The sequence below is a fragment of the Dipodomys ordii genome, unplaced genomic scaffold (assembly GCF_000151885.1).
Source record: "Dipodomys ordii isolate 6190 unplaced genomic scaffold, Dord_2.0 Scaffold22, whole genome shotgun sequence".
Taxonomy (NCBI): domain Eukaryota; kingdom Metazoa; phylum Chordata; class Mammalia; order Rodentia; family Heteromyidae; genus Dipodomys; species Dipodomys ordii.
Window position 1 is genome coordinate 15,232,171 of NW_012267238.1, and position 23,831 is coordinate 15,256,001.

Below are 23,831 nucleotides of genomic sequence, written 5' to 3' on the forward strand. Positions count from 1 at the left end.
ACATACAAAGCAACAAAGGAATCATCTTATAAATATGTTAGAAACAATCACAAGAAAGAAAAAAAAATGAATCCTTATCTTGGGGTTCATTTCACCTAACATCAAGTTGTCTGACAGTTTCTGTTTGTCTCAAACATATACTAGTTATTGCAAATAAGGGAAACCATGGGACCTATGTTTCTTTGGGCCTGGCTTACTTCACTTCATATATTTTTTTTTCCAAGTCTTTCCATTTCCTAACAAATGGGGCAATGTCATTCTTGCTGATGGAGGCATAGAATTCCATTGTGTATGTATATCACATTTTCTTGATCCATTCATCTACTGAGGGGCATCTGGGTTGGTTCCATATCTTTGCTATGGTAAATAATGCTGCAATAAAGCAGACACTCTGAAAACATTACAGAATGCAATAATTTTCTTAATAGAGACCCAGAAACACAACAAATCAAAGAAAGGTTGGACAAATGGGATTGCATGAAATCGCAGAGCTTCTTCATGGTAAAGGACATAACTAGCAAGATCAATAGAAGGCCCACGGATTAGGAGAAGATCTTCACTAGCCATACAATGGACAAGGGTTTCATATCTAAAATATACCTGGAACTAAAAAAATTAAATCCCCCAACAACAAATCCTCAAAGAAACAACTACCCAATAAATAAGTGGGCTAAAGACTTGAAGAGAAACTTCTCTGAAGAGGAAAGGATGGCCAATACACACATGAAGAAATGCTCAACTTCTCCAGCCATGAAAGAAATGCAAATCAAAACAACATTGAGATACCACCTCTCCCCAATTAGAATGACTATAATCAAGAACTTTAATAACAATACCTTGCTCACGTAATTGTAACCCCTCTGTACAGTATTTTCAAAATAAAAAACTTATTTTAAAAAAAAAGGATGCAGGGCACCAACATCAAATACAGTGAAAACGGGTTATACCATGGGGGAGGAACATACAAAGAAACAAAAAAATCACATGGTACATTATAAGCATGTTAGAAACAATAGAAAGAATGAAAAAAAACACTTGTGTCCCTATCTTGGGGTTCATTTTGCTTAACATCATCTTATCTGGTCATATGTACATAGCTTTTGATCTTTTCTGCTTGTCCCAGACATATACTAGTTATTGCAAGTAAGGGAAACCATGGAACCTATGTTTCTTTGGGTATGGCTTACTTCACTTCATATAATTTTTCCGAGTCTTTCCATTTCCTAACAAATGGGGCAATGCCATTCTTGCTGATGGAGGTATAGAATTCCAATATATATACACATATATATGTAGATATACATATATCTACATATATATCACATTTTCTTGATCCATTCATCTGCTGAGGGGCATCTGGGTTGGTTCCATATCTTAGCTATGGTAAATAATGCTGCAATAAACATAGTTGTGCTGGTAGCTTTAGTATGGTCTTGTTTGTGATCATTTGGGTAAATGCCCAAAAATGGGATTGCTGGGTCATAGGGGAGCTCTATGTAGAGTCTTTTGAGGAACCTCCATACTGCTTTCCAAAGTGGTTGAACAAGTTTACACTCCCACCAACAATGCAGTAGGGTAGGATGGATGATTTGATGATTTCTGAATGGAGAGATTATTGATCATTTTTGTTTGTCTTCTTTCTGTTAATTGGTGCCTGGATTTTGTAGTGGGCACATACTAATTTTATCATGTAAAAATACAAGAAAGCTCTTTTAATTTACAAAGAAAAAAATCCTAGTTGGTGGAGACACATGGAAGGAACACAGCCCATGGGAGTCAGGCCAGGGTGTCTGGGGAAAACTCAGGAGACACCTGTGGGGGCCAAACCACAGTCCCTCCCCAAGACCTGTCTATGATTCCTTCTAGAAAGAAGGAATCATATCTTACCTTTCCAGGATAAATGCCAAGTCAGGGGTCACTGGTTCACAAAGGGTCTTCAGCCCCATGGTTTCCCAACTCCAAACAGTGGGCCCAGAAACACACCCTCGTGCTTCCATCCAGCAGTTTTTTCTTTTCTTATCTGGCTCCTACTTAGGTTTCAGCTAATTCTTTTGCTGAGCTACTGGCTTCTTGTTTTCCTTGGGAACCAGGCTCTTTTTAAGTCAGAGCCATAAAAAAAGGATGAAATCCATTACCTGATACTTTCCTATTCAGCTATTCAAGCCATGCCCCAGAAGGAGGCCCCATGTGCATGCCCTCCATTGTGGGCAGTGGCATCTGAAGCCCCACACTTGGAAGAAGTCAGATGTGAAAGTGAACACTGAGACTTTTCCATTCCTTTTATTTCCTCTCATTTTTTCCCCTCTCTATTCTTCTGCTAATTGCTAGCCATTGTCTTCAATGAATGATTTCAGAGACGACTGATCCTCATTTCAATGTGTCCTGTCCAACTGCAACAAGGAAAGACAGTCACACCAATGCAAAAAATAAAAGTTAAGGGACTTGGAGTCTCATGAATGCTTGGTCACTAACTTGCTACATGATCCTGCAAATCCTGTTAACTCTTCCTCAGTTTCTTCAACTGCAAAATAAGGATTTTTAAGGTGATTTTTTTTAAGACCCCCTTACCCACCAGTTTTATTTAATTGAGGACCAACAGCGACATCTTGTGGTTATATTGAAGCTATGCTAATTTTCTAACAGCCTATGGGAACCAATGTACCTTGGTTTGCGGGCAACTCTGTTCAGCATGGCCACCAGCTAAGAATTGCTGTCTCCCTTTGTTCATTGTTGTCCCTCAGCTTCAGGAAGGTGCTTCTAAAATCAAGGTAAAGAGGGCAAACACCTGTGGTGAAGTCTAAGGTTGGATGTGAATGTGAGGGCTTCAGCCCTATGTGTTCTGTGGGCTGGCCAAGTGGTTCTGGCAGAGAAGTGGGCCAGCAAAATTGGAGACTTTAGTTTTTGTCAGAAATCCTCCCAAGTATCAGCCTCCAAATTGTAATATGCCTCCGTTTACCTGTACAAAGAAATAAAGTTGCTAGTAGCACTACCTTCAAACTCAGTGTTTGTTTAATCACTTTATGTATTCTTGGAATATTTAATGAGCATCTTCTCAGGGCTAAATTCGGAACACTCCTGTACCAGTGAAAACAACTTACAAAGACAAGGTCCTCACTCTTTAGGCTTTGTTTCTTCTGCTGGAGAAGAGGCGCAAGGCCTTCCATTGCCATGCGCTAAGTAGGTAGTATAGGTAGACACGGTAGACACAAAATGGCACTGACACCCCAGGGACCGCCATGCAGCTGAGGCTTGGGAGAAAGTGTGACATGAGATTGGGACCTTCAAATATGTACCTTACAAAATGTAAAGCTGACTGAGCTGGTACCCCACCACCCAAGATATGACTGGAGATAGACATATATCTATGATCTATATTCCTAATCTTGCAACCCAAAGCTGCAGAATCTTTCTACCCAAACCCCAAGCTCTTCCATAGTATCCGCTTTCTCTGCTTCCTCTTGTAACCAAATGTTCCAAAAGTTCTGAATTCATCCTCTATCTTTACATCCTTACTTCCTCTTCAAATTTCAACCCATCTTGTCTTTCTTGTCACTTCTTCAGGGCTACCAAGCCTGTGCACCATATGGCCATCCTCAAATCAGCTATGTGGCCTTCCTGTCATTCTCCGTGGCATTTGCCACAGTGGGATACTCAGGGCTTCCGCAACATCCACTCTCCTGTTTATGTCCCCAATTCACCATCTTCCTCTTGGCTTCCCTCACCTACTTTGACAGGAGACAGCCATCTTCCTCAGGGTTCAGTCCTGGGCATTCTTTTCCTTTTCTACATAGGAAATCTCATTCATTCCCATAATTTCAAATATTCCTAAATTCCTTTTTTTTTTTTTTGCCAGTCTTGGGGCTTGAACTCAGGGCCTGAGACTGTCCCTGAGCTTCTTTTGCTCAAGGCTAGCCCTCTTACACGTGAGCCACAGTGTCACTTATGGCTTTTACTCTAATTTTTGGGAGATAAGAGTCTCACAGGCTTTCCTGCCCAGAGTTGGCTTTGAACCATGATCCCCAGATCTCAACTAGGATCACAGGCATGAGCCACTAGCACCCAGCTTTTTTTTTCATTTTTATTAGCATGTATTAGTTGTACAAGAGAGTTTTGTGATTGCATTTCCATACATGCATACAATGAACCCTGGTTGAACTAACTCACTCTTTTTCTCTACTTCTTCCTAAAAAATTTCAGTAGGTTTCATTGTTTTGCTCTTAGAGATGCATATGAAATACTTTGACTATATTTGCTTTCCTCTTGCTTGCTGGTTTCCTCTCCCACAAAAAAAAATAAAAAAAAAACCTGTTTTACTTTTCTTCCATCTACTTTTTATGTACGTTAATTGTACAAAGGGTTTCATTATGGTAGTCCGCATGTGGATAAATATTGTATTTTAATTGCATTATCCTCCTCTATTATTTTGTTTTCCTATCCTCCACCCCTTCTTCATTCAGCAACAGTCATTGAGTTTCTGCATACTATTTTTTTTTTATCATGGGGCTTGAACTCTGGGCCTGGGCGCTGTCCCTCAGCTCTTCAGCTCAAGGCGAGCGCTCTACCACTTGAGCCACAGCGCCACTTCTGGTTTTCTAGCGGTTTATTGGAGATAAGAGTCTCATGAACTTTCCTGCCTGGGCTGGCTTTGAACCACGATCCTCAGATCTCAGCCTCCTGAGTAGCTAGGATTACAAGCGTGAGCCACCTGCACCCGGCTTCTACATGCTATTTTTATACATAGATGCAATATATTCAATATTATTTACCCTCTTTTATTCCCTTTTCTTCTCATTCTCCTCCTTGTTCCCCCAATAGTGTAACACTATAATCATTTGAATATATATTATGTATTACACACACACACACACACACACACACACACACACACATATACACACAATAGGTCTGGTTTCCACAAATGGTCAACAACATGCAATATTTGGCTTTACTGAGCTTAGCTTAGGTCAGTCAGCATAATCTTCAATTTTATTTTCCTAAAAATAAATGACATATTTTCATTCTTATTTATGACTGTAGCTCTAGATATTTATTTCTGTACCCCTTTGATCCATTCATTGGTTTGGGGGAATCTTGGTTGACTCTATAATAGCCATACTTTGGCTATTATGAACAGAACTGTAGTGAATATAGATATACAGATATCTTTCTGAAACATTAATTCACAGTCCTTTGGCTATGTACCCAAAAGTAGTATGGCAGGATCACAAGTTTTTTGAGGAGTCACCATACTGATTTCCATAGTGGTGGCACTAGCTTATATTCTCAAAACACTATATCAAGTTCACTTGATTCTTGCAGCATTTGCTGTTTTCTTGATGATTGCCATTCACTGGGGTGAGATATAATCTTAGTGTAGTTTTGATTTGAATTTTCTTTTTTTTTTGGGTCCGGTCATGGGGCCTGAACTCTGGGCCTGGGCGCTGTCCCTCAGCTCTTCAGCTCAAGGCTAGCACTCTACCACTTGAGCCACAGTGCCACTTCCAGCTTTTTTCTTTTTGCTTATGTGGTGCTGAGGAATCGAACCCAGGGCCTCATGCATGTAAGGCAAGCGCTCTACCACTGAGCCACCTTCCCAGCCCCACATCTTAGCTTTCTAAAGGTTACATATGATAAACCTATTGCCAAAGAGGAAAAACTGAAATCATCTCCTTTAAAGTAAGGAATATGACAAGGGTATCCATCTCCTTATTGAAATTCCTAGCCAGGGTAATAAAGCAAGGAAAAAAATAAGAGAATTTTCTTCTTGACTAGCTCAACCACACAAGGAGATGAGTAATCCAATAACCTCAGGTGGGGAGGGACTTCTGGCCTTGGACTATTCATTGTGGTTTCCAACATTATTCGTCTGCTTGCCTTCATATCCCTGCATCTCACAGCATACCTGGCATATAACATGTACAAAGAATGTTCATTGGCTTGAATTAAACTAGATCTGCCCTGTAGCACTATTAGACTCTGTGGCTAGTTTAAACTGGTTGTTCTGCGAACATAAAATATATGCCAGATTTTGAAAGTTTAGTATAATAAAGTAAAACTTGTCATAATTTTACCAATCACATGTTGAAATGATACTGCATACATTAGGGTAACTAAAATACTTTATTGAAGCTAATTTTACTTATTCCTTTCTACTTTTTAAATGTGATTACCAGAAAATTTTAAATTATGCATATGGCTTACGTATTATATTTCCACTAGACAGAGTGAATGAGATTCTATATCACCTAATGGCTGACTGATACTGAATAGATTCCAGACTTCTTTTGCTGTGCCTCCTAACTTACATAAGATACACATGCTCTGTAAGGCACTTTTTAGTTACAGCAATCTATGGTTTTATAAACTTTAGTCTAAAGTTTCTTTCTTACAAATACTAATTAAATCACTACTGTGCACCATAGAAATGTAACATTTACATTCTATGAATTGGCATTTAGTCTGTAGAAGAAATGTAAGAGGGAAGAATGACTCTTCTTACATTATAAATGTAAAAGAGACGGTTCATAGAAGTTAAGAAACATGCCTACAGTTATCTGGCATAAGTGACAGAAGAGTTACACAGGGATTTTTGCCCCATGCTCTGGTGCTTTGTAAGAATTCCCAAAAGAAACACAATTTGCTAGGTGTTGGTGGCTTGTGCCTGTAATCTTAGCTACCCAGGAGGCTGAGATCTGAGGATCTCAGTTCAAAGCAGAAAAGCTCACAATTAACTACCCAAAAGGTAGAAGAGGAGCTGTGACTCAAGTGGCACAGCATTAGCTGAGAGAGAGAGAGCTAGCGAGAGAGAGAGAGAGAGAGAAGAGAGAACAACCTCAGACACTGAGTTCAAACCCCAGGACAACACATACACACCAAAAAAACCCCACAATTCAAGAATTACTGTGGGTGCTTTGGCTAAGTTGTCCTCTGAAATGTTTCCTGAGAAGAATCCCATAGCACTGAAATCATTGCAAAAATGTACATGAGTCTCTTTGAAGACTAAACAATACCTTGGGTTCTGGTCAGATTTGGAAGATTATTGACCCTAGGCAGTAAAGCTTTGGAAGCTTCTCTGGAGAGAAACTGAAGAGTTGGCCACGCAGGGCTGCCAGTGGTTAATTGTTCACCAGCTTTAGAAGACCAGACTGGGGGTGGGGAGGACTGAGGAGTGAAACATTGACTAGCCCTGATTTAGATGCAGGAATGTTGGGGGGAGGTGAGGAGAGGTCAGGGGGGCAGTAGGCACCTGAGACAGCTCCCATGGGCAAAATTCCTCTCTCAGAGACAGGGAGGTTTGAAGGGGAGGAAGAGGCCTCTGGCTTCAGTACGTTGATTTCACCAGCTCACACAGCCAACTCTAACCCCTTCTAAAGAAAAACAAAAAGGAACCGATGAGGTCATGTTTAGTGTTTGAACTGAACTAACTCTGCTACAGTTTGGAAACCTGGGACTCTGGAGTGAGGGATAAGAAAAACAAAGATGATTAAGATTCTGGACTTGCCTCAGAGCCAAACTGGACAATGCAATGACTTGAAGGTTCTTGGACTTGTGTTCAAATCTTCACTCTACTTAGCCAGGCAATTCTAGGCAACTTACTCTCTGAATAACAGTTTAATCGACCAGAAAACTAATAAAAGTTACCTCCAATGGTGGTTACATGATAATGAGCAAGCTTCTGACCCCTAGTTCAATTAAGATGAAGTTGAAGGACAGGAAAGACAATAGAGTTGTTTAAAATTGTCTAAGTTTTTTCCTGCAGAGCCCAAGGAAAGGGTAAAGCCCCCTTCCCTGTGTGATCTGGCCTTAGCTCCCTTCCACAGCTCTCCTCCCTCCTCCTGCCTCCTCATTCCATCCCAGACTAGTCAATTTCTATTCTGTGACACTTTTAGAACCCCAAACTTAGATACTAAGGCTCAGTGTTTCATTCCTCAGTGTTTGCTGAAGTCTTTGAGTTACTCAGAGGAGCTGACCTTTCAAAGATCTTGCTTTAGCACAATCCCTGAAGCTACCTCGTCCTTTCCCAGGCTTCATTGATGGTCCAGCGGGACTATGCCTTCTTACCGTAAACCTCCCTAGACAAAAATCATGTTGACTTGCTCTTCAAACCAAAAACAAAAGCTTGCTGGCTGCCTGCCTGGTTTCTGTTATATAGGCTTGGATTAAATTTCTCTTGAACCAGTTTGTAAAGCCCCTAGATACTGGATTGAACAGTGATTTACATTTTCTCTTGGCAGAAGAATTATCCAAGTGAGACCTGCCTGGAAAAAAATGATAACTGTTTAACTAAAGCATGTGTGTGTGCATGTGTGAACACACATAAACACGTGTCTGGGTATGATCAGGTTGACAGGCTGCTTCCCATTGGTTGACAGGTTTCAGAAGAAAATGAGATGGGGAAGCTTTGCAAACATGCCAACCTGAATGGTAACAGAGTTCCCATGATTACATTTTCAATTTGATTCTGCATTCCCTGGTAATCAAAGTCAAGAGGCAATACAATCAAATCAGACATGTTGTTGTCCTCATCAGAAAGGAGGGGCATCCAAACCCTGAGAGTAATATAATAACAACTATTATAAATTAAACACTCACTATGTGTCAGGAGCAAGGTTAGTGCTTACAACAACTGCAAACTAGGTTTTGAGTTTATAGTTGGGAAAAGTAGACTTATAGAGATAGAAAGACTTTCATAAGACTTCCCAGTTGGGAGCTAGAACCTTAATTACTACCCAAGTATATCTGCCTCTAGCTGCTTACCCATACTATCTTCTCAGCTGGTGATAGAAATATCTTTAGGGATGTTTAGATAGAAAGCATTACTTTTTATGACTGTTTGGCTTTCAAGTAGAAGCTTTAAAACTGAATTTAGTACTGTGCTTTGACCAGAAATAAGCTGAGCGAGTAAAGCTCAGAACTTTTCTCCCACCTCTCCTTCATCAAAAGATTTTAAAAACAGAAGAAACCAGGCACCAGTGGCTCACACTTATAATCCTACCTAACTCAAGAAGCTAAGCTCCATGAAGGTGGAAGTTTGAAGCCAATCCAGGTAGATAAATCCAAAAGACTATTGGTTCCAATTAACCAGCAAAAATCCAGAAGTAGAGATGTGGCTCAGTTTGTAGAGGACCAACTATGAGTGAAAACTCAAGCAAGATTTGAGGCCCTGAGTTCAAGCACTAGTACTAGAATACACACAAAAGTTAATCAAATAAATACATAAAAATAAAATAAAACCTTTGCTAGATACCAGTGGCTTATGCCTGTGATCCTAGCTACTAAGGAGTCTGAGATCTGAGGATTGCAGTTTGAAGTCATCCAAGGCAGGCTTAATCTCCAATTAACTACCATAAAGCCAAAAATAGAGCTCTAGCTCAGGTAGCAGAATGCTAACCTTGATCAGGGAAAGCACCCTGGCCCTGAGTTCAAGCCCCAGGACTGGCACCAAGAAAATAAAAATAAAAATAAATAAATAAATAAAAACCCTTTCTTGAATACACCCCATTAGATGCCTTATATTCATTTTCTATTTTAACTTCCCAAAACCTTATGACTTGGATTAGTGGATTCATAATTAAGTGTTGTTGACTACTAGTAGCAAGACCCCCATGAGGAGTTTAAATAAAGACGGGCCTGTATTATAAAGAATATGGTGTACCTAAGGAAAACCAGGGGCAGGAAGTATAGCTTCCTTGGAGAGATAGGAAGGAGAAGTTGGGGAGCCCCAATGGAGCTACCAGACTAGATCTACTGCTCAGGGGTGGGTGGTCTCTGGATTCTGCTTCTCTCTGCCACCTCTGTAAAAGGAAGCACCCTTGTTTCCAAGTGAAAGATCTTCCAGTATTTACATTCCTGAACTCTGTGTGTGTGTGTGTGTGAGAGAGAGAGAGAGAGAGAGAGAGAGAGAGAGAGAGAGAGAGAGAGAGCGCGCACATGTGCACCCATCCTGGAGCTTATATTGGGGCCTGGATTCTGTCCCTGAGCCTTTGTGCTAAAGGCTAGTGCGTTAGCATTTGGCCACAGCTCTACTTCCAGCAAACCATGATCCTCAGATTTCAGTGTCCTGAGTAGTTACAGGACTACAGACGTGAGCCACCAGTGCCTGACTACAGACCTGGACTTTAATTGATCTATTTGGGGAAAAGAACCAAAGGCTTACAGCTCAGCCAATTCCTTCCCTTTTTCAATCGAAGGACCTCAGAAAGGTGGTCTCCCTCCTCCAGCTACAGGGACAGCCCAAAACCTTTATTGTCTATATGGTCATTGTGCAAAGAGTTGGAAATCCCCAAGAAACAGACCACTGACTCAAAACCTGAATCTGGATTATGAGAGAATTTATTAGCAGTAAAGGGAAACTTATCAAGAGCCAATTATAACTGGTCTGGACTACTCCTAGGTATCAGGAACCCAGAAACAGCCCCGAGTAACAACAAATGTGGGTTTTATACCTCCAAATTGGAGGGGGGGGGTAGGTCATGTAAATGGAATCTTTTTAACTCTCCTATGTTTTGTAAGCCAAGCAAAATACAGAAGCTAACTATCTGGTAGTTAATGCAAGTGCCAGGCCCACCACTCAGAATAGATTTGACTACCCACAAACTACCTTCTCTCCTAAGTTCTTTTTAGGGGCTTTTGTGAGTGGGTGTAGCAGTTTCTTGCCATGGCCTCCCAGCATCATCACGACCCCTGGCTGGCTTTCCAGCACTATCATGGCTCCGCCTATACTGCTGAGCGCCTCATTTTATTTACCTAATTTCATTCCCCCATTGTCTCAAGTACAGAGTCAAATCATGGACTCTTTCTTCCCTTTCTGTTCCTGAAGCAGATGGATATATCCTGACTGTCTCGGGTCTGTCTGAACTACTAGTCATTTTACAGCCTCTATTTTTCTTTTTATGTAACTTACAAGGGCATTATGGATACATACAGGGCCCAATGGAAAAGGCAAGTAGCAGGAGCTCTAGCAGTATTGTAATGGCCAAAACCAGGGTCATGACCCAGGGGGACCATGAGAAAAATGATTGTCACCAACCTTTACTGTTTTGACGTACCCCATCCAGCTTTTTCAAGTTGCTCCTGAATAAACCCAAACTTCTACAAAACACTCCAGAATGGTTTGTATACAGGCAGTATTTTTTTTCTTTAACCCTCCTTTAAGCTTTTTAAATTTTTATTACATCCGCAGGGGAGTTTTGGAAATACAAATTACATCATTCACACTTTCACCATCAGGTTTCCAGTGTCCATCTGTAAGGAAAAGAGACAGGACAAAGCTAGGCCTCCATTTGCCCATCCATATACCCATCTGACTCTCCAGGATTGATAAACTGCCTTTGTGCCAGTTTACCCTTTACCATTGGTCATGGACTCACCCCTGAGCCTGTACCATGTGTGGACCAGCCACGCTGCACCTTTTGCCACAGCACCCCTTATCCCTGAAGATAGATGCACAAGCCCATCCTAAATTATTCCCTATCCTTTCCTCTTGATCTCTGACTGAGATAAAATCCAGAGCAGTTTCAAACAGGCAGTAATAAACAAACAGTAAGAGACAAACCTTTATACCCAAATTTTTAGCACTTCAGCCCAAAATGTTGGCAGTGGAGGGAAATAAATTCAACTTCCCAATGCCTTTTTGTTAAGCCAGATTACTTAATTACAGTCTAAACAGCCTTATGCATTAAAATACCAGATTTTTAAAAACATTTAAAGAATCCTTAGAAAACTTCTTAATCAAAGTTCCTCTCTAAAACAATTTAATAATCCTCTGAAACTTTTGGTAATGTCAAAACTTTATAACATTTTTGGAGTTTTAAACCTAACCTTTTCCTTATTTTCCTTTTTACAGCATTCTGAGTTTGTATCTTGAACATGTTCACATACATAGACTCTTGTGCATAAAGATCCCTGGGTCCCTAGTCACACATTTCCAAACGGCCCATGCAATCTGGGGGTCCCAGGTCCCCTTTACAGGCCATCCTACATCGAATTTTGGCCATTCAAGTCCACAGAGAACTCTTAATTTGCCTAGGGAGAGACGGGCACCGTAGCCGGCTCCTGTCTCAAAGCCATCGCTGAAATATGAAAGCATACACTCCAATGGGGCCTTTGGGAAACTGGTGCCCGTGCCTAAAATAAAGACTGAAACACACAAATGAAACAAAGAGACAGACAAACTCAAACTCAAGACAAACAGTAGGTGGCTACCACGCATTCACACAACTCTACTGAAGAATAGGGTGATGTCTCACTATTCCGGCACAAGGATCTATTGGTGCGTCCAGCCTCGTCTTATTGTGCCCCATAGAGACCAAGTACCTTATCAGAAGACAGAAATGCGCGCTCAACAAGAATTTGAACTGGCCAACGGTCTCACCTCCATGTCAGCGTCCACTCCACCAAGGAGTCGCCCGATCCTTGAGCGTACTCCCTGAATCTTGTCATGGCCCAAGGAGAATGGCTTGGGAGCCCTAAGGATGACTCTGGGGCCTCCAGATGCAACAGTTGAAAAATCCCCAGGAAACAGACCACCTACTCCAAAAGCAAATCTTATAATGGAATTTATTAGTAATAAAAGGAAATTTAACAATAGCCAATTATAACTGGCCGGGACTACACCTAGGTATTAGAAACCCAGAAGCCGTTTCTGAATAGCAACAAGTGGGGATTTTTATACCCCAAAATAGGGGGGATCATATAAATGGAATCTTTTTAACTCTCCTATGTTTTGTAAGACAAGCAAAACACAGAAGCTAACTATATGGTGGTCAGAAAAAAAAAAAAGGAGGCTCCAGGCCCACCACTCAGAATAGAATTGGCCATCCACAAACTACCTTCTCTCCTAAGTTCTTCTTTTTAGGGGCTTTTGTAAGTTAGTCTAGCAGTTTCTTACCACGGTTTCCCAGCACCATCATGACCCCTGCCCTGGCTTTCCAGCACTATCATGGCTCAGCTTAGGCTGCTGAGTGCCTCATTTTATTTACCTTATTTCAATGGGTTCAGCATAGCCACACTAGACTAAGAAGCTAATATGCTGTTGTTTATTAGCAGTGATATATTTATTTTTCTTTCTTTGTCGGTCATGGGGCTTCAATTTAGGACCTTCGCTGAGCTGAGCTGTTTTGCTCAAGGATAATGCGTGACTGCTTTGAGCCATAGTGCCACTTCTGTTTTTTTGGTGGTTAATTGGAGATAAGAGTCTCACAGATGGAAGTGGCGCTGTAGCTCAAATGGGAGAGTACACGCCTTTAGCTGAAGAGCTGAGGGACAGCACCCAGGCACACAGTTCAAGCCCCACAACTGACACAAACCAAAGAGACTCACAGACTTCCTTGCCCGAGCTAGCTTCAAACCACTATCCTCAGATCTCAGCCTCCTGAGTAGCTAGGATTACAAGTATGAGCCACCAGCACCCAGCATCTGTAATTTCTATGCCTTAGCTAGTTTATGAGGTGAGGAGAGGGCAGGCCACTGACTGGGTCCCTTAACCTTCATCATAGAGATAAATAGGACAATTGGGCATAATCTTACCTTACTTCTCTGAATTCTATTCTCAAACTGTTGTAGATTTATTATTGTTATTATTATCCTCTTTGAGTAGCTGTATAAAGGAATTTCAATTCAACAAGTCAAATTATGAGTACAATGCATCCTGATCAATGTCTCCCCTTCTATTATCCCCCCTCATTTTTCCTATCCCACCCATCCCCTCACATTACAAGATTCCATTTTCACATATGTACATTGAATGTAACTATTTTTCCCTTCCCTTCTTCTAGTCATTTGCCTGTCCCCCCCCCAACTTCCTCCCCACAAAACATGTTTCAGCTTCCTGGTGTTCATTTAAACTGTTAGTTATGCAGAGGAGTTAGACCATTGAAATTAGTCAATTTGTCAATTTGTTTGTGTATATATATATATATATATATATATATGCTTATAACCCTATATATGTTTTATTGTGTGCTTATAATTTAGAACTAATTTCCACATATGAGAGAAAACACGCACCATTTGTCCCTCTAAGCCTGAGATACCTCTCTTAACATATTTTTTCTAGGTCCATGTATTTTCCTATAAATGACTATTACAAGATTTCTGACTGAGCTAATTGGGTCAGTAAAGGTGATGTGGTTGCACACATTTACCAATCAGTGACTGTGACAGCAGGTAAAGAGTGATAAGCATTCGGATCAAGGAAGATAGTCGTGGCAAGACCATGACTACTGAGAACTCAATTCAAATGTGTCACTTGAACATCTGGAATGGGAGCTCAGTGAGCTGACTGAACTTGCTAAACAACACAGGCATAGCTACTTGAATGTTAATAGCACATCAACTGAACTCGTAGGACAAATGTAGTCCATCCACGCAAAGCCAGATCATATCAGTCTCCTCATCTGCTTCTCTCCAAAGGATGTCAAATTTTTCAGAAGCTGTGGTACAAAGCTGACCAGGTGAGACAGATAGTAAAAGATTCAAATGGCTGGTTTGCCACTTTTACCTGTAAGTCTGTAGCTTAATTAAATGCCATCTCAACCACTGGGCTTTGCACTGATGATTTAATGAAATCACAAAAAGGTAATATAGGTATTCCCACTTGTACATTGTTTCCTTTGATTTTTAAATCCAAATAGCAATCAATTAGGCAGTCAGTCGATCACAAACACTAAGTAGAATGACTTTATTTTTTTCTGAAGCATATGGGATATCCTTGGAGCTGGTACCAGATATTCCTAACTCTGTTCCTACTGCTGTTTATAAACATGAATGTGAAGATAATTATCATTCTTCTCAAGTCAGTTTATTTTTGTGCCAAAATAATGAACTTTTATTTTTTTAAAAAAACTAGCTATTGGGGCTGGGAAGGTGGCTCAGTGGTAGTGTGCTTGCCTTGCATACCTGAGGGCCTGGGTTCGATTCCTCAGCACCACATAAGCAAAAAGAAAAAAAGCCAGAAGTGGCGCTGTGGCTCAAGTGGCAGAGTGCTAGCCTTGAGCTGAAGAGCTGAGGGACAGCACCCAGGCCCAGAGTTCAGTCCCCACGACCGGACCCAAAAAAAATAATAAAATAAAAATAAAAAATAAAAAAACTAGCTATGCTGATACATATACATATATATGTATATATCCACATATATATTTATATATATAATATATATGGATATTTGGCAGTCTGGGAACATATATGTGCCCAAGAGAACTCTAAAGGAAACAGATATACTTGTAATTTCAGGTGGGAATTTAAAGTGGCACAACCTCTGTAGGGCAATATGTTCAATTTGTTAAAATACAAATTTATATACCTTGTGTGCCAACAATTTGGCTTCTAGGAATCACCTCAAATGTTCTTACATTTCTAAGAACTACCACGCAGGCTTACAGCATGATCATTATCATTCCAGCATTATTTATTTAAAAATTTTTAAGGTAGAGTAAGTTTATTTGAAAATGAAAAGAAAACCTTGAAAAGAAAGTAGCAAGACTGTAGTCAGAGAATGACCCCCAAAGAGAAGTCCAATGGTGTCCTCTTGGAGGGTTCGTTGGGGCATTGTTTATAGAAGCAGATTGAAAGCAAATGGCATGGCCATCGTAGAGGTCGGGCTCAGCCATGAAGTGAAACATGGGGGTCAGTGACAAAGAATATGCAATTGTTCTAAGTTTCAAAATGGAAATTTGCCAAGATATACCCATAAGCAGAAAAGGCAATGTGCAAAGTAGTGTGGAGAGTGGACCTCCCTATGTGAAATCTACATATAATATATAGTATTAGCAATGCTAAGCACAATAATGAATACTAGTAGCCAACTCTTTATGTTCAAACAGAATATGTCCTAAAAGACTAATTAATAGGATAGTATACATGTATGTTTCTGGGCAGAGACATATATACATACCATGAATGCACATGTGCATATATGTGTATATATATATGAGTATAATGTGTATATATATGTATCACATACATATACTTGTTTATATATGTGCATATGTATACTTATGCATATATCTTTTCTTTATATGTATTTATGTGTTTTTGTATGTTTATATGTATATTTTATTGTACATATCAGCATAATATACATGTATATACACTATATACATATATAATGCACATATATATGTATATAATGCATATATATGAATTACAAAATTTCTGGAGATATAAAAAAATATGAAGAGGTTTCTTTTCTTAGAGGGGCATGTATGGCTCACACCTGCAATCCTAGTTACTCAGGAGCCAAGTTCTGAAGATCCAGGTGTGAAGCCAGCTAAGGAAAAAAAATCTGAGAGACTCTTATTGTCAATTAACCAGCAAAAAGCTGAAAGTGGAGGTGTGGCTTAAGTGATAGAGAACCAGCCTTGAACAAATGAGCCAAGCAAGAGTACAAGACCCTGAGTTCAAGTTCTGATACCAGCCCCACCTCACCCCCCAAAAAAAGAACCAGATTTTTAAAAAATAAATTTTAATTTGGGGTAGGAAGCCAGGCAAACTCTAGGGAGAAAGAGTGCAAATAAATATTTTGACAGAATACCTTTGGAGAATTTTGAACCACATGCATGTATAATCTATGTAAAAATGTCACAAATACATGTGATTTTTTTTCTTTTATTTTTATTTTATTTTATTTGTGAACATACTGTACAGAGGGGTTACAATTACTACATGTGATTTTTTTATAATGACAAAAATGCCATTTTTTAACAGAAGGAGTCCAGAGTCCTACAGGAATGAGTAACAGGGCACTCAGTCTGCAGAGCCTGGGAAATGACTCTGGAGAAACAACTTTTAACTCGAAGAATGAATAGGCAAAGAAGCAAACAGCTGATTAAAGATTGTCTAGGATAACTCTTGGGCATCTACCCAGAGCATTATAAGTCAAGATATGGCAAAGATACTTGTACATCCATGTTCACTGTTGTACTAGTTACAGCAGCCAAGTTATGGAAACAGCCCAGATGGAACTCACAATGGAATTTTACTCATCCATTAGCAATAATGGTTATGCCATTTGCAGGGAAATGGATGACCTAGAACAAATCATGCTAAGTGAAGTAAGCAAGCTCGGAGAGAACAACAACACATTTTCTCTCATATATAGCAGCTAGATCTAAAATATAACTGGACATGATAACTGTACAGGACTCTAGGCATTCACACACCAACAGACTAAAGGAGGATACCCTTAAGGGAGGAATGCAAAGGTACAACTCTTCTAAACTTTTAAAGTACTATTAATTGAAATGAAATCTCATTCCAGGAAATGAAAATATGAAATTTTGTTGTTGCTATTGGTAGTGGTGGTACTGGTGTTTGTTTTTGCTTTCAGGTTTTTTTGTTTATTTTGGGGGTAGCAAAAGGGGAGGGCACAGAAAGTGAGGGTAGAAGGGTGAACAATTGCCATCATGCTATGTATTCACTATGTAAAAAATGATCTATGTAACTTGTAGGCTGGAATGGAGAGGAAAACTGGGGCAAGGCAAAGGAAGGAATAACACGGCCCAAACAAAGAAATGTACTCATTATTTGACTTATGAAATGGTGACCCCCTTCTGTACAACACCTTAATAATAACAATAAAATTATGTTAAAAAAAAGATTCTCTAAGATAAAAGGAAAAAGGCCAAGCAGGAAGAGAGCTTCTAGCCAAGCAGCAAAACCTTACCCCAGCATGGATGGGGTACAAAAGGCAAGGCATAGGAGAATGGAAGAAGCAGTAGCTGAAAGCAAAGTAAGCAGCCAAATAGCACTGGCTATTTTAAAAATGTCTGGGCTTCATCCTGAGGGCAGAGAGAAGCCACTGAAGAGTTGAAGCCAGAAAGTGCAGGGCTGAGGGTTATGTTTTGAATAGGCTGTTCTGGAGCCTGTGAGAAGGAATGATGGGAGGAAACAAGAGTGGGTGCTGACAACTCGTATATCTAACAAACTGCTTTGGAGAACTGTTTGGCAATTTCTTATAAAGTTAAACATACACCTACCCTATGACCCAGCAATTTCATTCTTAGGTCTTTATCCAAGTTAAATGAAAACATATGCTCACAAAAATATTTGTGCAAGAATTTTATAGCAACTATATTCATAGAAACGAGATTTATGTGGGAAAAAAAGCCAAATAGCTTTTCAAAGATAAATTTATAAGCAACTGGTGGTCTGTTTATACCACAAAATACTACTCAGAAAATAACAAGAGGTGGGGGTGGGGGAGAAATGGGAAGGGATGGGAAGGGAAAACAAAGGAGGAGGCAACAATGCTTGATAAGAAATGTACTCATTACCTTGCTCGTGTGATTGTAACCCCTCTGTATGGTATTTTCACAATAAAAAAAAAAAGGAAAGGAGGAGGAAGGAAGGAAAATGGGTTATAAGGTATCTAAAAAAAAAGAAAAGAACTAGTAATACAACATGGATCCACTTAAATTCATGAAAAACAAACCACAGATACAGATAGGTATATAAAATATGTTGTTAGTCCATTGGCCTGAATGAAACCCCTGAAAGAAGGAATAAACAGAAAGCAGTTATGGAAATGAGGGGACAGTGACTACAACAAAAAGTTAAGAAGAGAGTGAGACAGACAGTGACAGAGAAAGAGAGAAAGAGAAAAGACATTGAAAAGGTTAGGAGGTGATTCAAATAATCCAAGGATAATAATCCCATTACCCACCTTGGAGTGAAACAAATTAATACATATAAAGAAGTAGTAAACTCTAAAGTCCCATGCAAACCACTGAGAATCTCTTGACAAAAGTGGACTTAGCCTAACTTAGCCCTTATCAGGTTTTAGATATGACAATGACCTCCAAAATTGCTCTGAAGCAGTCTCACTTATTTGCAGTGACAAGCTTGAGGTGATTAATCATGGTTTTCTATTGATTTGCCACAGTTTGGCAGGAAACAGAGCCAGTGATTGCCTAAATTCATCAGAATATTTGACCTTGGGTCAGAATGGGGGAAGGGCAGGAGCTACTTTTGCAGGGGTGGAGGTACTTTTCAACTGAAAACTGGGCTTTCCCAAACAACAACATGCATTCAGCTGCTAGGCTTCAGTCTTGAATTTGCTTTATTGAATAATTAGAGCTCGAAGGCTACAGCAAAAAAGGAAGCAGACTGTCAGTTCCTGAGGCAGGGACCATAAGGATCAGTGACACAGGCCACCCACAGTTCAGAACTGGCTGGGAGCTGGGAGTGTATGGGAAATACACTGTGAGCTCAGACAGGTTGAGAAACAACTCTGTGGGAATCAGTCAGAAGCCATCTGGATAGCCGGTCACTGAGCTCAGTTTCTTTTGTATGCATATTTTCGATGTTAATAAACTTATTTGTCTTGATCTAACGTTTATTTTGTTTTCTCAAATTAACTGGATGAGCAGACCCAGCTGGATCTTACCAAAGCACACAAATGGATGCTGAGTGCCCCGGTACTATATCTGGTCTCTTGTCCCTGGAGGAAGATGCTCTGCTCGGATTCCCTGACCCTTGAAGATCCTCCTCTGTGGCAAAGGGCATTTATCCTCTATTCTCTAGTGTCTGTTGTCCGATCTTAGTCTTCTAAGGATGTTCTCTGTTGTGACTTCTCTTGGTATAAGGGTAGGAACCACTTTCCACAATAGACACAATCACACACATAATATCACACAGACACTGCTAGCCTTAGCTCTAGCACATTCTAAGGCCAGGTAGCTGAGCTGTCCTGGGTTCAGCAACCCAGTGGTCTCCTTTGAACTATGACTCTAAGAGCAATAAAAGAAGATGGAGCCGAGTGTTGGTGGCTCACACCTGTAATCCTGAGGCTGAGATCTGAGAATCCCAACTTGAAGCATCCTGCCTGGAAAAGTCTTTGAGACTCCTATCTTCAATTAACTAGCAAAGTGTTGGAAGAACTATGGCTCAAGTGGCAGAGCACCACACTTGTGAGGAAAAAGCTGAGGGATGGTACTCAGGCCTGAGTTAAAGCCCTAGTACCAGCACAAAAATGAAAAACAAAAAGAAGATGAAGATGATGGTGGTTTACCATGAAGACAGGTAAAAAGCAACAGAGCAGGCATACTGACCAAATTCCCCCTGCCAATTCACCCCTCTGCACTTCCTTTGGCCTGGCCCACTGACTCTCCCCTAACGATTGCCCATTTATGAAATGAATTCATTCACCAAGTTCCCTTCTGTGTAAGTTATATAGAGTCCTTATTTGTTGCTGACATGCTGGTATACCATCATCAGTGATTTCATCTCCTGTAGGAAACCTTTTTTTAAATACTCTCAAATAGTGTCTCAGCCACTCAGGCTTTGCTTTGATGGCAATAGAAAGGTACATGAGTAAGGGAAGTATGGATAGTGTAAGAGAAAAAGAGAAGAGAACATACCTCACATTGCATACTCATTATATTCTAGGGCTGAGGATAAAGTAATGTTCAAGCCAAGGCGCTAACCAATTCCAGCAGGGAACGAGTATTTGCCCATCTACCTTGGGGTCGTAGGATAAGAGGTGAGTCCACAGGTGGTGCAAAAAGCATGAGGTTCAATGAGGCTGAGGAACACGCCATAAGTCTCACAGAACATGGATAGGGAAATTGGTCTTTCAATCCAGAACTGCCCTCAACTGTCCAATCAATTTGTTAGACAAGGGAGATTAAATCATCTGCCTTTTTCTTTTTACAGTTGGGCATTGTATTGATGATTTGATGATATAATATAATGATTTGATGATAGATTATAGATGTATTTATTTATTTTAAAACCATGAGGTAAAACCTTTCTCTGAGCTCACGAGAAGGGGAGTTTGGAGGTGGTCTGTCAAGGCCTGTTTTGATTTAAGTGGCATAGATCCAGCTTGAGTGTAAATTTGAGACTGTGTGTGCTTATGTCACACTCTATTTTTTTCAAATTACTTTCATATGTCCCATTTTATTTATTTCCCCCCAAACTTGTGATGGGAAAACTGAGGCCTAGGACTTGAAAAGACATGTTCATGTTAACAAGGCAAAATAACTATCAAAGCCAAAATCCATACACATATACTGCACAAAAAATATTATTGAACCAATTGAGCCTTATAAGGTGACTTGAGTTGGCTCTTACTGCTGATTGGACTCAGTTCCTGGGTTTCTTTGGGAATGTACTAGTCCCACGTCCCATTTATATTCAGTCTCTCTAAATCCTTGGGGATTCTTTCTCCCAGCATTCCACTTCTCCTCGTTCTTCATTCCTCTCTCCTCCCTTCCTCTGTAAACCTCCCTTCTCTCTTTCCTCCCTTTTTCTACCTCCCTGGTAAACAACATTTGCTAGTCTCACAGAAGCATGGTATGTGACTGAGTGACTGAAATGAGAAGTACCTCCTGGAAGCAGAATTTTTTAATTTTTTTTTCATAGATTGTTTTGCCAAGCTAATGGAAAAGGGTTCTGTAGGCCCCCTTATCTCAGGCCAACTAGAGGATCTCTTCAAGTTTTTGTTTTTCTTTCCAAGCTGGTTTTCTGACAAATGCGTGCTGAAAGTCACTCCCAGGTTCCCAAGATAGTGATAGGTAATCAATCACTTTCTGGACAGCAGTATCACAGCAGATAATCTCAGGAATGGGAGGATTCCGGGAAGAGAGAAAGGAGGAGAGCCTGAACTGTCCCACTACTGCATGCTCAGCAAAGGTGATCTGATGGATTGCCTTGCCCTGAAGTTCCAGGGCCCTCACAAATACATTCTAGCTCCACTGGCCATTCGTTCCTCCTGGCTTTTTTTCTTGAAACAAATAAATATATACATACATAAAAGGCTCACATATTTTCCAGATAATCTGATCTTTGCAATTCAGAAAGAAACATAGACTACATTTAATAGCTCCAAGGAATGGGAGAGGCCACATGTGGCTTCAGCAACAACCAATCTATTAAAAGATAAAAACACAGCCATTCCCACTGGCTCACTCTTGTAATCTTAGCTACTCAAAAAGCTAGATCTGAGGATCAAGGTTCAAAGCCAGCCCAGGCAGGAAAGTTCATGAGATTCTTATCTCCAATAAGCAACCCCCACACCAAAAAAAAAAAAAAAAGCCAGAAGTAGAGCTGTGGCTCAAGTAGTAGAGTGCTAACCTTGAGCAAAACAGCTCAGGGACAATGCCCAGGCCCTGACTCCAAGCCCCAGAATCAGTACAAAAATAGATATAAGAAAAGAAAATTAAAAAAAAAAAACAGGGGGAAAAAAAGAAAACATAAATAACAGAAGTGACACACACCACTGACTTTGCCGCCGACAAGGTTGGTGTGCTGGATGAAATCACTTCAATTCTCTAGGCTGTCTCTTCAACTACAAAATAATGGACTAGGTTATTACAACAGCTAATGCTAACTAAACATCTACTTTATGACAAGCTTTATGCTAGAAGCTGAAAAAAATAAATAAAGAGCAAACCCAGTATGTGGTCTCAGGAGGTCTCTAAGTTTAATGGAGGGAAAAGGTGTGTCATAGGGTATCGTAACATTTTAAAGTGTATCATAATTTTTTAAAGTGCTTACAAAGTTGCTATGTACTAAATACTATGCAAGGACAGAGGTAGAAGCAACTCTGGCAGAGTTTCATCTTAGAATTTATCCTAGTGGTAAATATGTGGTTTGTTGTTGTTGTTGATTTTGTTTTGTTATTTATAAGTCCTAGAGTTTGAACTCGATGCCTTGAGCTCTTGTTTGACTTCTTTGCTCACAGCTAAGCCTCTATCACTGGAGTCATACTTCCACCCTGGTTTACTGCTGGTTAGTTTGGAGATGGAAACTCTTGGATTTTTCTGCCTAGACTGGCTTTGAACCACAATCCTCCACATCTGTTTCCTAAGTAGCTAAGATTATACACATGAGACACTGGCACCTAGCTGTCCCTTTTGTTTTGATCTACCTTTCACTATTATATGTTTTATTCTTTCTTGAATGGTTGTTCTCAATCATTGTTGTCATTTTCAACCATTACCAATACACTATTACATACTGTTTTAGTGCTCCAGCCCTGTTGTTTTCAGTTTGCTTTTTTCTTTTCTTTTTCTTTTTTTCTTTTTCTGCTGGTCCTGGAGCTTAAACTGGGCCTGGATGCTGTCTCTGAGCTTATTTTGCTCAAGGCTAGCACTCTACCACAGAGCCATTTCCAGCTTTTTTGGTAGTTTATTGGAGACAAGGAGTCTCACAGACTTTCCTGCCTCAGCTGGCTTCAAACCTTAATCCTCTGATTAAGGTGGCATGAGCCACCAGCCCCTGGATTTTCAGTTTGCTTTAGAGATACAGTTGCTACAACTATCAGTTTGACTTGAAAAATCTCTTTTAAAGTTGTAGACCAAAAACTGAAGGTCTATTCTAATGAAGGACCATGGAAGGGAGTCTACTGGAGCAAACCTCTCCTCTGAAGGAAGAAAGATGTTAACTCCTAGAAGCCTAGTAGAGATGGAGTCAAGAGCACCATTTCGATTCTTCATCTGTGATGTTAAATTTTCAGATATCTCAGATACCTTCTTACGAAAAGTAGAGACCATCTCCCTAGCCAAAAAAAGACATATATATTATTTTAAAAATTCTAAATAAGAAGTCTCTGCAATGTCTATAGATTCTTTTAAACTGTATTTCAGATCTAGAGTCCCTTGATGATAGATTCCTTCGAGATCAGAACCACCCAGGAATTAGAGCTTATTTATTCCTTACAGGGTAAAAGCTGAAGTAATCTGGAATAATGAGTTGTTGTGCGCATTTTCTGAGACCTAGTCTTCTGATTGGCAACTCTACCCTTGAACTAGTTGACCACTGCTACTTTCTCCTATCAAAACACACTATAGCCAAGTGAAACAATCTAGTGCCACAAACAGCTGGTGCTA